The sequence below is a fragment of the Arachis hypogaea genome, chromosome 7 (genome assembly GCF_003086295.3).
Source record: "Arachis hypogaea cultivar Tifrunner chromosome 7, arahy.Tifrunner.gnm2.J5K5, whole genome shotgun sequence".
NCBI classification, from domain to species: Eukaryota; Viridiplantae; Streptophyta; class Magnoliopsida; order Fabales; family Fabaceae; genus Arachis; species Arachis hypogaea.
The window spans coordinates 43244354-43262500 of NC_092042.1; positions in this window are offsets into that span (position 1 = coordinate 43244354).

The window sequence follows — 18147 nt, forward strand, 5'->3', positions numbered from 1 at the left end:
CCTCTCCCTTGGGAAGGACTAGAGTTAATGATTAGAGGGTGGTTCAACAATAAACCCAATTATAATTTCTCTCTTGAGTAGTTCAACTCAAGGGTTCCTTTCAATCATCCCCCAATCAAGTCATGGAACTACTCACTCATCATAATAATAAAATTCACATAATTAATGGTGAAAATAAAAGAAGACATGAGAAACAATAATAAAAGGATTAATTGAAAATAAAAATAGTCTATATTAATAACTTGTAAAAATAAGCCAAAGTCAACTTTAGAGGGATTAAAAATGTGGAAGAATAAATATAAAAAGCAAATAACAAAATAAGATGACTAGTACCGGAGGTAGACTCTTCTCAAAAGCTAAAGCCAAAATCTTCCAATCCTAATTATGAATGCTCAAGTGAGTGAAAAACCTAGGGGAGGAGTAAATCCAGATCTAAAACTAAAAATTATGCAGAATGAATTGTGTCTCTCGTTTCTGCATGTTCCTTGACTCTAGTCTGTAATTCCGGGCCGAAACCTGGGATGAAATCGGGCCCAAAAACTCTGCCAGTGACTTCTGAAATTCTGCAGATCGCGCACGTCACGCGGATGTGTCATTCACGCGGACGCGTCATTCGGCGTTTTTCTTTTCCATGCGGGCGCGTCGTCCATGCCTCTGCGCCGCTTCTGCTTTTCTAATCCGCGTGTCCGCGTCACTCATGCGGCCGCGTCACTGCGAATTCCTCTCTTCCACACGGTCGCGTCGCTGACGCATGCGCGTCACTTCTCGCTGGTCATCTCCTCAATTTCTTGTATTCTTTCCATTTTTGCAAGCTTCCTTCCCAATCTCTCACTCATTCATGCCTTATAAAGCCTGAAACACTTAACACACAGATCACGGTATTGAATGGAATAAAGTGGGATTAAAATACCTAATTAAAGGTCTCCAGGAAGTAAGTTTTCAATCCTGTAATAATTTTAGGAAGGAAATATAAATGCACGCTAATTATATGAATAAGTGGGTAAAGACCATGATAAAACCACACAATTAAACACATTGTAAACCTAAAATAGTGGTTTATCAACCTCTCCACACTTAAACATTAGCATGTCCTCATGCTTAGTTGAAGGAGATAGAATAAATGAGTAGGAACATGTAAAAACTCATGTAATGCAATGCAACCTATATATGTGAATGCAACTATATGATTCTTGTCCACTTGATCAAGAATAAATAAGCTCTTCAAAACAATTACAAATCAAGCTCCACTAATTCAATTCTCATACAGTAAGAACAGATAAAGATGCAAGAAGGTAGCTCATGAAAGCAGGAAACATAGAATTTTAAGCATTGAACCATCACCGATGATGTATGTATATTCTAATCTCTCCAGTGTATAGGGTAATCACTATATCCTTCTCTAATCATGCTCCCTAAATTTTGTTCTTCTCCTAACCAATCAACAACATTTAATATACCAATGCAACATCATGAAGTCTTTTCAGGGTTGTAATGGGGCCAAGGTAAGGGTAAGGATACATATATGGTTAAGTGAGCTTATAAATTGAATCTTTAATTAACTCAAACTCTAACATAACCTATGTATTTTATATAACTATGGAGTTCGTACCTAGCTACCCAGAATTCTCTCTTCACATTCCATACTCATGTATCAACTGTTTATTTTAATTTTATCCTACATGCATTGACCTTTGGATTCTTAACTCAATATTGGGATAATTTTTTTTTTTGAAACATAGCTTATCAATGCACATGGAATTTTTATTTTCATAGTTTCACATGAGTAGGTGTCCAAATTCCTATTATATTATCATGACATATCCCCTTATTATCTTTTGTTCCCACAATTTCCCATACTTAATTAGCACACACAATTCTATCTTAAGCTAACCAAAGATTCAAATTGGGGTATATAATTATTTTTCTGCTTAAGGCTAGTAATGTGGTAAATTATAGAACAAATGGGATTTAAAGGCTCAAAGTGGCTAACAAAGGTAATTGAAAGGGTAGGCTTAATTTGGATAAGTGAGCTAAACAATTAATGGCCTCAATCATATGCAGCATATAAATATATTAAACATTAGACATATAGGATGGAACAAAATATAGGTTATAATCATAGAGAAGTAAACACACAAGAATAAAACAAATATGGTTAAATAATGTAACCATGCATAAAGGCTCAGTTCTCACAGGTTGTGTGTTCTTTAGCTTTAAAAATCATGTTCCAAATACAACTTCAGGCAAATTTAATATAAGAGTTTTAATTAAAATTAGTGAAATTTTGTTCCAAAGATAGAGTTTTAGAAGAAACTTATTGTCTTTTCAATCAAGTGGAACATGCATGCAACTAATCTATTACTATGCAATTTATCCTATTCTAAAAGAGAAACTAACTAAATATCCTAATTTATTGGTGTTTAGGGAAGAAAAATTACCCCCAGAAGTCAGGTATTGACCGACCTCCCCACACTTAAGGATTTACACCGTCCTCGGTGCCATCTATCAAGAACAGTGGTGGGCTGGTGGCAGTGTCTCCACAGTCGGGGCCGTCGGGGCTCCCTGTGCTGGTAAAAGAAGTGGAGTCTGGAGTGTCTGGATCATCATGGGGTCTGTGGTTTCCTGTAAGTAGCTCCTTGAGGTATTTGAAATGGCGGTGGGTACGGCGCTCTCGGAGCTTTGCTTTCTTTTCTTGTTGGTCCAACCGCTTCAGTATTTGGTGCAGCAGCTGACTAGTAGATGGTGGAGGAGCTGCAACATCCTCTGTGGACTGGCTGGTAGTGGCAAGTTGTGGCCTAAGATATCTCCCGTTAGGGACATACTGATCATCCCGTGGAAGAATGGCTTTGCTATCTCCAGCTCTGTAGGATACTCCGACTGCTGAGATAAAATCAGAGACCAAGGCAGGGAAAGGTAGGTTGCCCGCGATCTGCACATGTTCCATAGCATTCCGAATATCTCTTGGTAAATTAAGAGGCTGGTCTGTGAGGATGCACCATAGTAGAACGGCCATGTCTGCGGTGAAGGAGGACTCATGAGTACTCGAAAAAACGTAATGGGACATGATCTGTGCCCATACGTGAGCCTCTAAGGTAAGTGCGGAAGCCAAGATTCCCTTGGGATGGGAACGATGGTATCCGAAGATCCATTTGCTGCCAGGTTGAGCGATAACTCTGAGAATAGCGTCCCAGTCAAAGGTGTATGCCTGGCGCTTGATTGCGGCTTTCTGAAAGGCGTCCAATCCTTCTGGAGCAGGTGGAAGATCTAAGGCTCGCTGAATGGCTTCTTCTGTAATAGGGACTTGCTTCTGACGTATATAGATAGACTGCAGGGTTGGCAGGTAGAAGTTGGAGTAGAACTCAACTACCCAAGAAAGATTGACCTGTCGTGGCTGTCTCTGTAAGAATCTCCAATGTCTTTGTGCAATTTGTGGCTCAACAAATTCAGCAATACGAGGCGGAAGGATAAGAAGGTGTTCATTGTTGTAATTTCGAGCTGCCAGAATAGGAAACATCTGCTCACAATAGCGATTTGAAAATTGTGCAGTGTCCTTTGCTGGGAAGGCTCTCTCCTTTTCATCAACCTTGATAATCCTTTTAATTCTTTATATTAAGGGCTTGACTGCAATTGAAGAAGGCTCTACCACTAATGCTCTCTTCGTTCCTTTCCTTGCGGTAGGTTTAGGGGTAGCTTTCTCTTTGCCTTTCTTGGTGGCCATTCTGAAAAAAGGAAGAGAAAGTAAATTAAATCCAAAGAGATAAAGCAAGGAAGGGGATTGAGTGAGTGATAATCAGTGCACGGTAAAGATGAATGAAATAAACACATTGTCATGACAACATGTGAAAAGATCAATAAAGGGAATAGAACAAGTGCATGATAGGGTAAGTAGATGCAAGATGATTATTGGCATGCCGGCAAGGGCATGAGTAGCATAGATCAAGCATCACTTTGTAACAAACCATCACGTTTGTATTGGCAATTAAATTCAATTAATAAAATAGTAAAGGGAATTTGTGAAAAGCATGCATTGAATAGTAGAATAGGATAATGTAGAAAAGTGCATAATGCCACATAGGCTTTCTCACAAACACATAGCATGCATGGTAAATAATCCAATAAAAATAATAGATTGAACATGCAAGCAACCCCTTTAAAAATATAATTGCCAAACAATTATGAAACAATGCACAATGACCAAATAAATTTTCAACACCAATAAAAAGAAAGAAAAACAAAACATATGCAATGAAATTAAAAAGAAAGAGAAAGGACGAAGAAAACATAAATAAAGAAGAAGAATAGAAAAGTAAAGAGGGAAGAAGAAAAGAAAAACCTTGATAATGGTGGTGAGGGAGAGAAAAAGTAGAAAGTGAGAATGAGGGAAGAAGGAAGAAAGGGGAAGAAAGAAATAGGAAGGGAAAAGAAAAAGTAGGATTTGGGGAAGAGAAAGATAAGATATTTGGCAATTTAGGATAAGTTGTGCAGCGCAATCGACGCGGACGCGTGCGTGACGCGAACGCATGCGTGACGCGGACGCGTCATTTGGCGTTTTTCTTTTCCATGCAGGCGCGTCGTCCATGCCTCCGCGTCGCTTCTGCTTTTCCAATCCGCGTGTCCACGTCACTCATGCGGCCGCGTCACTGCGAATTCCTCTCTTCCGCGTGGTCGCGTCGCTGACGCGTGCGCGTCACTTCTCGCTGGTCATCTCCTCAATTTCTTGTATTCCTTCCATTTTTGCAAGCTTCCTTCCCAATCTCTCACTCATTCATGCCCTATAAAGCCTAGAACACTTAACACACAGATCACGGTATCGAATGGAATAAAGGGGGATTAAAATACCTAATTAAAGGTCTCCAGGAAGTAAGTTTTCAATCATGTAATAATTTTAGGAAGAAAATATAAATGCACGCTAATTATATGAATAAGTGGGTAAAGACCATGATAAAACCACACAATTAAACACATTGTAAACCATAAAATAGTGGTTTATCAACCTCTCCCAGGCATTGTAAAGGGACTCATTATCCTCTTGTTTAAAGCCTTGGATGTCCAGCCTTAGCTGTGTCATCCTCTTAGGAGGGAAATATTGATTCAGAAATTTGTGTGACAACTGTTTCCATGTTCTTATGCTAGCTTTAGCTTGGTTATTTAACCACCTCTTAGCTTGGTCTTTTACAGCAAATGGAAACAGTAATAATATGTAGACATCCTGATCTACTTCCTTATCATGTACTGTGTCAGCAATTTGTAAAAACTGTGCCAGAAACTCAGTAGGTTCTTCCTGTGGAAGACCGTAATATTGGCAATTTTGTTGCACCATGATAATGAGCTGAGGATTCAACTCAAAACTACTGACTCCGATGAAGGATATACAGATACTACTCCCATATGAAGCAGTAGTGGGGTTAGCATATGACCCCAGAGTCCTTCTGGACTGTTCATTTCCACTTAGGTCCATGATGGAGAAAGGGAGATGATGTGGATTTATTTTATTTACTTTATTATATTTATTTATTAATTTTTTTTGAAATAATAAGAATAAGAAAATGGATATTAAAATAATAAAATAAAATAAAAAATTTGAAAATATTTTATGAGGATTTTTGAAAAAGAATGAGGGGAGAGAAAGTGGTTAGGAGTTTTTGAAAAAGATATGATTTTTAAAAATTTTGACCAAGTCAACCTAATGAATACGAAAATTATGAGCAATTAAAGGAAAATATATTTTTTGATTTTTGAATTTTATTATGAAAGAGAAAAACACATAAAAGACAAAAGACTTAAAATTTTTAGATCCAATGCTCCTTGTTTTCGAAAATTTTGGAGGAAAAACACCAAGGCACACCAAACTTAAAAATTTTAAGATCAAGGCACAAAGAAGACTCAAGAACACTTTAAAGACTCACAAGAACAACAAGAACAAAAAGAAAGAACACCAAACTTAAGATTTTTAGAAAACCAAAATAAAATTTTTGAAAACTAAAGAAAAATTAACAAGAGAACACCAAACTTAAAATTTGGCACAAGATTTAATCAAAGAAAAATTTAAAAAAAAAAGATTTTAGAAAGGAAGATTTAAAGGGGCAACTATTCCCAAGAACATAGACACGTTCAACAAATGCAAGGATTGAACAGAGAAAAACTATATATTTTTTTAAATGACAAAAGCCCAAAGGACACCAAACTTAAAATATGCAACTAGACTCAATGGGAAACTAACAATTAATAAAGAAAAATAAATATTTTTGAAGAAAATTTTTTTGAGAAGAAAGTAAAGATTCTAAACCAAAAAGACAAAATTTTCCTAATCTAAGTAACAAAATAAACCGTCAGTTGTTCAAACTTGAACAATCTCCAGCAACGGCGCCAAAAACTTGGTGCACGAAAATTACACTCACACTTTGTAATTCCGTACAACTAACCAGCAAGTGCACTGGGTCATCCAAGTAATACCTTACGTGAGTAAGGGTCGATCCCACGGAGATTGTCGGCTTGAAGCAAGCTATGGTTATCTTATTATTCTTAATTGCAAAAAGTAAAAGAGCATGAATTAAATGATATTTGTTGTGCAGTAATGGAGAACACGTTGAGGTTTTGGAGATGTTCTGTCTTCTGAATTTCTGCTTTCCTACTGTCTTCTTCTTCACGCACGCATGTCTCCTTCCATGGCAAGCTGTATGTTGGTGGATCACCATTGTCAATGGCTACCAGCCGTCCTCTCAGTGAAAAGGGTCCATGTACATGGCTAATCATCTGTTGGTTCTCACTAATGTTGGAATAGAATCCATTGATCCTTTTGCACACCGTCACTGCGCAGCATTCATGAGTTTGAAACTCGTCACAGTCATCCCTTCCCGGATCCTACTTGGAATACCACAGACAAGTTTTAGACTTTTCGGATCTCAGGAATGCTGCCAATTGATTCTAACTTATACCACGAAGACTCTGGTTTCACGGAATTGAATACTCTGTTGTCAGGAGAGGCAGTCAAACTCATGAACCAGGAACCCAAGAGATATACATTCAATCTAAGTTAAAACAGAAGTGGTTGTCAGGCACGCGTTCATAGGTTGAGAATGGTGATGAGTGTCATGGATCATCACATTCATCATGTTGAAGTGCGAATGAATATCTTAGAATAGAAACAAAAGTGATTGAATAGAAAACAGAAATAATTGCATTAATTCATCGAGACACCATGGGGTTTAGAGACTCATGTCGTAGAAGATACAAATTCATACGTAAAATGTCATGAGGTACAAAATAAATCTCTAAAAGTAGTTTTTATACTCAACTAGTGACCTAGGTTTACAGAAAATGAGTAAACTAAGATAGATAGTGCAGAAATCCACTTCCGGGCCCACTTGGTGTGTGTTGGGGCTGAGCATTGAAGCTTTCACGTACATAGGCTATTCTTGGAGTTAAACGCTAAGTTGTAACCTTTTTCTGGCGTTTGACTCTAGCTTGAAACTATTTCTAGCGTTTAACCCTAGAATAAGGCAGAAGGCTGGCGTTGAACGCCAGTTTGCGTCATCTAAACTCAGGCAAAGTGTGGAGTATTATATATTGCTGGAAAGCCCTGGATGTCTACTTTCCAACGCATTTGAGAGCGCGTCATGTGGACTTTTGTAGCTCCAAAAATTCCATTTCGAGTGCAGGGAGGTCAGAATCCAACAGCATCTGCAGTCCTTTTTCAGCCTATGAATCAGATTTTTGCTCAGGTCCCTCAATTTCAGCAAGAAAATACATAAATCACAGGAAAACACAAACTCATAGCAAAGTCCATAATTGTGATTTTTGCATAAAAACTAATAAAAATATACTAAAAAAGTAGCTAGATCTTACTAAAAACTATATGAAAATACCCCCAAAAAGCGTATAAAATATCTGCTCATCGGTAGCCGAAAAGGCTGTGGCGTTGAAACTAATACGGTAAGACAAAGTCGGGAAGCATCCAGTATACTTCACCAGTAAAGTTCAACAAGGCCCCGAATTAAGGTACCAAAAACTCGAGAAGTTTGCTGGTACACGAAATCGTGAGTTCACACTTTTCTCACAACTCCGCGCAGCTGACCAGCAAGTGCACTGGGTAGCCCAAGTAATACCTTACGTGAGTAAGGGTCGATCCCACGGAGATTGTCGGCTTGAAGCAATCTATGGTCATCTTGTAAATCTCAGTCAGGCGGATTCAAATGGTTGAGGTTTTGATAATTAAAAGAGAAATAAAACATAAAATAGGATATAGATACTTATGCAATTCATTGATGGGAATTTCAGATAAGCGTATGGAGATGCTTTGTTCCCTCTGAGCCTCTGCTTTCCTATTGTCCTCATCCAATCATGCGTACTCCCTTCCATGGCAAAATGTATGTTGGTGGATCACTGTTGTCAATAGCTACCATCCGTCCTCTCAGTGAAAACATGTCCGCTACGGTTTCCCACATGGCTAATCAGCTGTCGATTCTCGATCGTGTCAGAATAAGATCCAATGATCTTTTTGCACACTATCACTCTGTCCAACAGTCACGAGTTTGAAGCGCGTCACAGTCATCCCATCCCAGATCCTACTCGGAATACTACAGACAAGGTTTAGATTTTCCGGATCTCAAGAATGCTGCCGATTAGTTCTAGCTTATACCACGAAGACTCTGATCTCACGGAATGGAAGGCTTTGAGGCAACCATGCATCATGAACCAGGAGGCCAAGAGATACACACTCAAGCTCTTGCAGATAGAACGGAGGTGGTTGTCAGGCACGCATTCATAAGGGAGGATGATGATGAGTGTCACGGATCATCACATCCATCAGGTTGAAGTACAAGTGAATATCTTAGAACAAGAATAAGCGTGAATTGAATAGAAAAATAATAGTACTTTGCATTGATTCATGAGGAACAGCAGAGCTCCACACCTTAATCTATGAGGTGTAGAAACTCCACCGTTAAAAATACATAAGTGATGAAGGTCCAGGCATGGCCGAATAGCCAGCCCCCAAAAGTGATCAAAAGATCAAAAGTGATCCTAAGATAGTCTCAAAAATGATCTAAAGATGTGAATACAATAGTAAAAGGTGCTATTTATACTAAACTAGTAAACTATGTTTACAGAAAATGAGTAACTAGGTGTAGATAGTGTAGAAATCCACTTTCGGGGCCCACTTGGTGTGTGTTTGGGCTGAGCATTGAAGCTTTCACGTGCATAGGCTCTTCTTGGAGTCTAAACGCCAGTTTTGGTGCCAGTTTGGGCGTTTAACTCCAGCTTTGGTGCTAGTTCTGGCGTTTTACACCAGAAAATGGTCTCTGACCGGTGTTTTAACGCCAGTTTGGGCCATAAAATCTCGGGCAAAGTATGGACTATTACACATTTTTGGAAAGCCCAAGATGTCTACTTTCCAACTCAATTGAGAGCGCGTCAATTGGGCTTCTGTAGCTCTAGAAAATCCACTTCGAGTGCAGGGAGGTCAGAATCCAACAGCATCTTCAGTCCTTTCTCAGCCTCTGAATCAGATTTTTGCTCAGGTCCCTCAATTTCAGCCAGAAAATACCTGAAATCACAGAAAAACACACAACTCATAGTAAAATCCAGAAATTAGATTTTTGCATAAAAACTAATAAAATTATACTAAAAAGTAACTAAAATATACTAGAAACTACCTAAAAACAATGCCAAAAAGCATATAAATTATCCGCTCATCATTTGTGTTTGTCTTAATAGTGGCATCTCGAAGGCTACGGCCTTATTTTCAAGCTCATATAATAAGAGTTCGAACGAACCAGCCCATGAAGCAAATTCTTCAAAAAAACAGACATTGTGGGCAGAATGGTTCAATGGGCTATACAGCTATCTGAGTTCAACCTAAGGTATGAAGCTCGGACAGCAATTAAAGCCCAAGGCCTCATCGACTTCATGGCAGAATATGCAAACGATCAAGAGGAGACTTCCACGACTTGGGAATTGTACGTGAATGACTCTTCCAATGAAATCGGAAGCGGTGCAGGAATAATACTAGTCAACCAAAAGGGAACTCAAATAGAAGTCTCCCTGACATTTGAGTTCTCGGCCTACAACAATCAGGCAGCATATGAAGCCTTGATTACTGGGTTAAAGCTGGCAGAAGAGGTCGGTGCAACTAAAGTAGTGGTCTTGAATGACTCTCAAGTGGTGACTTCCCAAATCAATGGAGAGTATTAAGCTAAAGACCCCAACATGAAAAGGTACTTAGATAAAACTTTTGAGTATCTTAGGTAGTTTTCAGAAACTGAGGTGAGACATATAACTTAGGATCTCAACAGTAGAGCAGACGCCCTCTCCAAGTTAGCAAGTACCAAGTTAGGAGAAAATAATAGAAGCCTGTTCCAGAAAACTCTCCAAGAACCTTCTGTCACGAAGACAGAGGTTAAACAAGATGTCTTAGAGGTTTCTGGCTTGGACCTCGGATGGATGAACCCACTAATCGAATATATAAAATTCGACATCCTGCCCGAGGAGGAAAAAGAAGCCAAGAAAATCTGGAGGGAGGCACAAAATTACACCATGGTGAAAAATATCCTCTATAAAAGAGGAATATCCACATCATTACGGAAGTACGTCCCGACCTTAAAGACAATAGAAGTCCTGGAAGAGGTGCACAATAGTATCTGCAAAAACCACCTCAAGGCAAGGTCATTAGCTAGGAAAGTCATCTGAGCGGGGTTCTACTGACCGACCTTGCAGAAGGATGCTACCGACTTTGTGAAGAAGTGTCAGCCATGCCAAATGCATGCTAACTTTCATGTCACCCCCCAATAGGAACTCATAAGCATAACTTCTCCATGGCCTTTTGCGAAATGGGGATTAGATCTTCTCGGACCTTTTCCCCAAACACCTGGACAAGTAAAAAACCTCATAGTTGGGGTAGACTACTTTACGAAGTTGATCGAAGCAGAACCATTGGCCACCATCACAGCTCAGAGAAGTCGAAAGTTCCTCTACAAGAATATTATTACAAGGTGTGGGATTCCCCATTCCATCACCACAGATAATAGTACCTAATTCACTGACTCTACATTCAAAAACTTGGTAGCCAGTATGAAGATCAAGCATCAGTTCACCTCGATTGAGCACCCACAAGCAAATGGGCAAGCTGAGACAACCAATAAAGTCATACTGGCTGGATTAAAGAAAAGACTATAAGATGCAAAGGGGGCTTGGGCCGAAGAACTCCCTCTAGTACTATGGGCATATCAGACTACACCTTAGTTTGCCACGGGAGAAACAACCTTCCGACTTACTTATGGCATAGAAGCCATGATTCCAGTTGAAGTCAATGAGCAAAGTCCAAGGGTGAGGTTCTATGATGAGGTCAGCAATCTTCAAGCATACAAAGAAGAAATCGAACTACTCCCTGAAGTTTGAGAACAAGCCCAGATAAGGGAAGCAGCACTAAAACAAAGAATGGCAAACAGGTACAATAAGAAATTCATTCAAAGAAAATTCACCTCAGACCACTTGGTCCTAATTAGGAATGACATTGGCGCAAACAAGTCGGGTGAAGGAAAAATCACCGATAATTAGAAAGGGCCATACAAGATAAGAGAAGTCCTCGAAAAAGGTATTACAAGGTATCCGACCTGGGTGGCGTCGAGCTCCCAAGATCGTGGCATGCTTGCAACATGAGGAGGTATTATTGCTAGAAGCGAACTCCACTCTCTGATGTACTCATTTTCCAGACTTCATGGCTTTTTCCCAAAGAGGATTTTCCTTAAGGGAGTTTTAACGAGGCATCAAAGTGGGGACTAAGGGTTAATAGTCTTAAAAACCCTTAGTAGCTAAGTTAACTTTTATAAAAGTTACCTCCATCAATCAATAAAGATTTTACTCTATCTTTTTATAATTCCGTTATTACTATCATCATTATACAAAACACACTGATTTAAGCTCGAAAAAGCGTGAAAATTCCATGACCGACCTAGGTGGTCGGTAGGATAAAATGACGAGGTACAAATTGGTGTAAAGAGGTTACAAAAGACGACCATAATAACTCGGGAACAAGCGACTCACTAGTCAGAAAATCCAAGAAAAATCAAAATGCATCGCAAAAATAACCTGAGTTACGAAAATAATTCAATAAGAAAAAATTGAATATGTAAGGAATACAAAAGAGATAAGAAAATCCCTCGAGGATAGAAGCAAAGGACTGCTTAAATTTTCAAAAAGAGTTTTTCAGGAAAATTGTCTAACTTAGACAAAACATCCAGCACGAAGATTTTTTCAAAAAAAGCAAAGGGCTTCAAAAAAAAGAACCCTCAAAGATAGAAGCACCAAAACACCCATGCATAATCTAATCATTTTGTTAATGGTCCTTACTCCAAAGAAGGACCAACAAAAACAAATAACTTTTTTTAATGACCATAAAAAAGGTAAAAAATGTCAGGAGCTACCAACACACAAACGAATAAAAGAAATTGTTTAAAAATGGCCCACAAGTCGGGCCCTGATAGCTAAAATCACTAAGAAGGAAGATTGGAGTCATCAAGGGGAACGAAGCTCGGATTTGCTGCAGGAGTCGGAAGTGTCTCTTCAGGGGCAGAAGTCGGAACCTCTGAAGAACTCGGCAGGAATCCCTCCTGTTGCTCCACCTCACGAAGAGGTGACTTAATAATACGCTGCCCACGAGTCTTCAGCTCGGAATCTGTTTCAGGACGAGGAGGGGAGACAATGACTCCGTCAATAACGATCTTCTCGGGATGAAGAGGAGAAAGGTCAAAGGCAAGAGCGATAACTCCGACTTGTTCCTTGAACACCTTAAAGGCCTCCTCCGAGCTTTCCACTATAGAATCCTTCAAGTCCTAATAAACCTCCCAATTTAGCTCCAACTGCTTCTGTAAATCAATGTTCTCCGAAAAAACCCTGACATAATTTTGCTCTGCCTTCTCTTTCATCCCCTCAGCCAATGCACATTGACCCGTTAGCTTCTTTTCCCTCTCCTGAAGCCGGGCCAGCTCCTCCTTCAGCCAGGCATTCTCCCCCTGAAGCCTCTTCTCTTCTTCTTGATACAAGACAATCCTCCCCTGAAGATCCTCTATAGTTTTTTGGGAAGAGCCCAAAGATTTCAAGGGGGTTTTGTCGAAGATATGAAGAAGAGCAGTGCAAACCCCAACAGTCCGAACCCCTCCCTGAACCAAAATCTGAAGATGATTTCGAAGAGAAGCATCATCCATAGCAATTTGGCTATGAGGAAAGATATGCTTCCGAACGAACTTCGGACCATCAAAATTGGCTTCCCCAGAAGGGGAAGAACCCGTCTCTGAGGTCTTTCGTTTCTTTTTCTCGGGCTCGGAAGAAGGTCGAACTGGGGGGACAGGAGCAGGAGGAGGAAGATAAGAAGCATAAATAGGGTTTACTAGGATAGGGCTAGAGGAGGAAGTCCCCAAACCAGAATTTTGGGGAGGGGGAGTGCCAGAGGCGCCGAGCTTCGCAGCATCAGCTTGGGCACGAGCCTTCCTCTTCGCCTCTTGAAATTTTTGGTAGGCAGCACTGGACCCGCTTTTCACCATTTCTGAAAAGAAAAAATAAAAATTAATCAGCTTACAAAGGCATAGGAAAGCAAGATGTAGGTCGGAACTCGTCAAATAAGCTACAAAGAAACAAAACTACCTAGCTCAGATTGGATAAAACTCAGAGAGCCAACGAAAAGTTTTTTAGTATCCAGGTTGGGAGCTCTCCCTCAGGCCTCTCGGAAAAATCCAACAATGGCCTCCTCTACCTCATCCAAATCATCCAAGCTATATTTTTCAACAGGGGAGGCCTCCGACCAGTACAGAGGAAATCGGGGCTGGCTATTCTCAGTTAAGAAAAAAGGATGGTGGCCCTCTACAGCTTGGACCTTGAAGAAAAAGATTTTTAAGTCGTGGAAAGATTCATCAAAAATAGAAAAAACTTTCCGACCTTGAATGGCCCGGAAAGGTACCCACTACTGTTTGTTTTGTTTATTTGAAGCTCTAAAAGGTTTAGTCAAATGGAAGAGGTAGAAAAAGATTCTCAAAGAGATCGGAAAATCGAGCTCCTGGCTGACAAGTTAGTAGATTCTCATAAAACCCCAAAAGTTGGGGTGAAACTGAGTAGGAGCAACTCGGCAATGAGACAAAATGTCCATTTAAAACTCAGAAAAAGGAAAAGAAACCCCCAAACGGGTGAAAAGGCAATCGTACATAAAGAAAAAAGTGTGGGTCAGAATTAGCAACCTTCCCACAACAAATCCGATCCTCAGGATCCGGGACCACTAACTCATACTTAGGCTCATCAGCCTCCAAACTACAAAGCCTATGATGGGTACGGAACTCGGTGATAAAATCGGTATCTACTAGAGGTTTCTCAATAAGCACAGAATCATCTACCCACTTCAAAAGGGTCTCAGAAATACGGGAAGACATTTTTTCCGACAAATAAGGAAGTAGGTATAAAAGCAATAAGACCTAGAAAGAAAAATAAAATCATCAAAAAACAGCGCTCCCAGAAATAAGGCAGTCTTTTCCAAAAGAAAAAAGAAAAAGAATCATCAGGTGGCAACAATGATTTCTAATAAACATACAAGAATCCTAAAGTCTCACATTGCAAACGAATGAGTGGGAAAAACATGAAAATCTCCTCAAACGCACAAACGCACCGAATAGAAATAAAGAAAGCACTACACAAATAACAGAAGAAGGTAAAGAAAAATGAACCTTTTCTGTAAAATCAAAGAGAAGTAGTCGCGGTGGTAGAAAGCAATGAAGCACCCAAGAACGAAGAGACCAAAAGGATTTTTTGAATAAGAAAAAGTGAGAATGCAGGCAAGGAACTTCGAAGAGAAGACGAAAGAAAACAAAGAAAGAAGAGGGAAAGTATTTATAACATGTTAGGGGCACAATGGTAAAATGACGCAATCATTAAAGAAACGCGCCGTTACCAATGTAACTGCTCCCACGTGTAAATGCAAAACTCCAAACGAACACAACGTTTGAATAGACACGATGGTTGAAAAATTTGAAATCACATCGATTTTAAACTAAAATCACGTCGGTTTTCCGACTTGAACGAACTCGAAGCTCAATTAATACTCGAATCAAATTCATACCAAAGAGATCGGACTCGAGTAGGGGCACTGTTCATACCCTGGCCCAAACATTATGGTCCAGGCACAAGTAAGCAAAAAGGCCCAACACAAAGGCTGGCCCTCACCACTTACCATGTCAGTTTTATGATCGGACTCTGCATGAGCCCCTCCCAAAAGAGGTCGGGCACGACATGAGCTGGCAGATAATACTTATTCAAATAAGTAACTGCCCCCTAAAATCTCTCATCCACCTGTAGAAACAATATCTCAACAACCCTAAGATAAAGGGATGGTTATCCACCTTCAGAAGTGGAACTACACCAAAGGTGGTTATTGGATCACCACTATAAATACACTAGTGGTTATTGGATCACCACTTTAAATACACTAACACCCCTTAGGTATCTCTAAGTTCTAATACTCTAAACCTGCTTATCCCCTTGCTAACTTAGGCATCGGAGTATCTTTACAGGTACCACCCTCCATTCTTTCACATACACAACTCGGACGGCGGCTCCCAGACGTAAACTAAGTCGGAGACCACCCTCCTCTAGCACTTGGACCTCACAAACAAACCCAACCACCATCCGGTTCTAGGTAAGCCCCGAAACAAAAATTATGTGAAAATTCCACTCCCCTCTCCTGAAAGATGCTAAAATGACACTTCTCTCCCCTCTATTTGTAAAATATATATTTCCTTCCCTTATAACTTTTAAAAAATCTCTTCTTTAATTCATTTTAAATTTTTGTTTTAATTAATGTTAACTTTATCCATTTTTCAAGAAAAATAAATTATTTTTTACAAAATACCCTTTAATAAAAATTTTATTTTTTTATTATTAAATTTTGCTTACCAAAATACTCTTAAATAAATTATTTTTTATTGATTAAATTATATTTTACAAAATATTTTTAAAAAATTAATAATTAAATTATTTTTTCTAAAATACCCTTCAATAATATTTTAATTATTAAATTGTGATTTTACCAAAATTTTCATTAACAATTTTTATATTTTAATATTAATTTTTCGATATCAATATATATTATTTTAATATTAAACAAAAAAATTTTGGTATAATTATTTTTCGATATCAGTAAATATTAATAGTTATACATATTAGCAGTGTAAATTTTTATTTAATATTAAAATAATATATATTGATATCGAAAAAGTAATAGTAAAATATTAAAATAATTAATAAAAATTTTGCTAAAATCATAATTTAATAATTAAAAATTATTGAAAGGTATCTTAAAAAAATATTTTTTAATTATTAAATTTTATAAAAAATATTTTGGTAAAAATCTAATTTAATCAATAAAAAATAATTTATTAAAAGATATTTTGGTAAGCAAAATTTAATGATAAAAAAATAAAATTTTTGTTAAAAAATATTTTTGTAAAAAAATTTATTTTTTTTGAAAAATGAATAAAATTAACATTAGTTAACACAGAATTTAAAATGAATTAAAGAGAAGATTTTTTAAAAGCTATAAATCAGAGGAATGTATATTTTACAAATAAAAAAAAGAGTTTTATTCTAACATCTCTCAAGGAAGGTGAGTGAATTTTTTTCTAAAGGCAACTCCGAGTTTGTTTGAGTAGTTGGCATACTAATCAAACTTCAACGTATAAGATACCAGGGATAAGTATTTTTTTTCGTCCCTAAGGTCTGAGGTGAAAATCAAAATCGTCTCCGACCTTTTTTTGTTATTAAAATCATCCCCAACATTACAAAACGTTATAAAATCGTTTTTTTCTACTTTAATTATATTTTTTGACCAAATTACCCTTCATTATTAATAAAAATAATATTAAAAAAAAAAAGAAAAACCTCACCCCACCCACTCCCCAGCATCTCTTCGGTCTCTCCTCTCACCTCTCCCCCAATCCCCTTCCTTCTACTCTTCACCATCACCCTCTTCTTCTCACTTTCGTCGCGGCAATTACCACCGCTGGAGGACACCCACCCCTCTTCCCCTTCCTCTTCTCACTCTTCTTTCTTCTTCTCTTCTTCTCAAATTCAACGCAGTTTTATCTTTTTCACCATCATCATCAATCCAGCTCGCTCTTCCCCTCTCTACCGACAACCAAACCCAACCACAGGTTTCAACAATTCTAGCAGCAATCTGTCAATGGAACCAGTTTTAATCCACAACAACCATATATTCAAGTACGTACCCACATATTTAACACAATCATCAACAATTCGAATAACAAAATCTTCATAAGGCAAACACATACAATTCAATGGCAAAACCACCAACAATTCAAAAATCCAAACACATACAATCCTATTACTATTAACAAGCCTAAACTAACCTATCCTAATAACCTAGTATCCATTAACAGAAAAATCTAACCTAACTAAACTAACCGAGCAACTAGAACTAATTAAAAATTAAACTAAAATTCTAATTAAACCTAAGTTAAATTAAACGAAAACTAGAGGAACTGAAAGTAGGTTAGTTCATGAACCTATAATAAAAAACAAAGCAAAAAGAAACCAAGGGAGAGGTGGATGTTGCAGCGGCGGTGGTGAGGACAACAGCTACTAGAGGCAGCTGAAGTAGTCGCTGGTGGTGGTTCAACCATGGATCAGTGGACAAAGGAGAAGAGAAAAGAGGAGAGGAAGAAGAAAAGAAAAAGGGTTGCAGTAGTGGGCTGAGGCAGGGAAGGAGAGTGTTGTGGCACGAGGGTACCGCGAAGAAGAGGGTCGCGGTGTTTTCTGGGCTCGCGGAGGTCCGTGACGTTGCCAGCGGAGAGGGGAAGAACGAGCTGGATTGATGATCATGGTGAAAAAGATGAAATTGTGTTGAATTTGAACAGAGAAAGGGTTTTGATTTTTTTTAATATTATTTTTATTAATAATAAAGGGTAATTTGGTCAAAAAAATATAATTAAAGTAACAAATGACGATTTTATATCATTTTGTAATGTTGGGGATGATTTTAATAACAAAAAAAGGTTGGAAACGATTTTGATTTTCACCTCAAATCTTAGGGACGAAAAAAATACTTATCCCAAGATATAATGTCATGCTGATTGCAGGCTTTTGCTTATGGGGCAT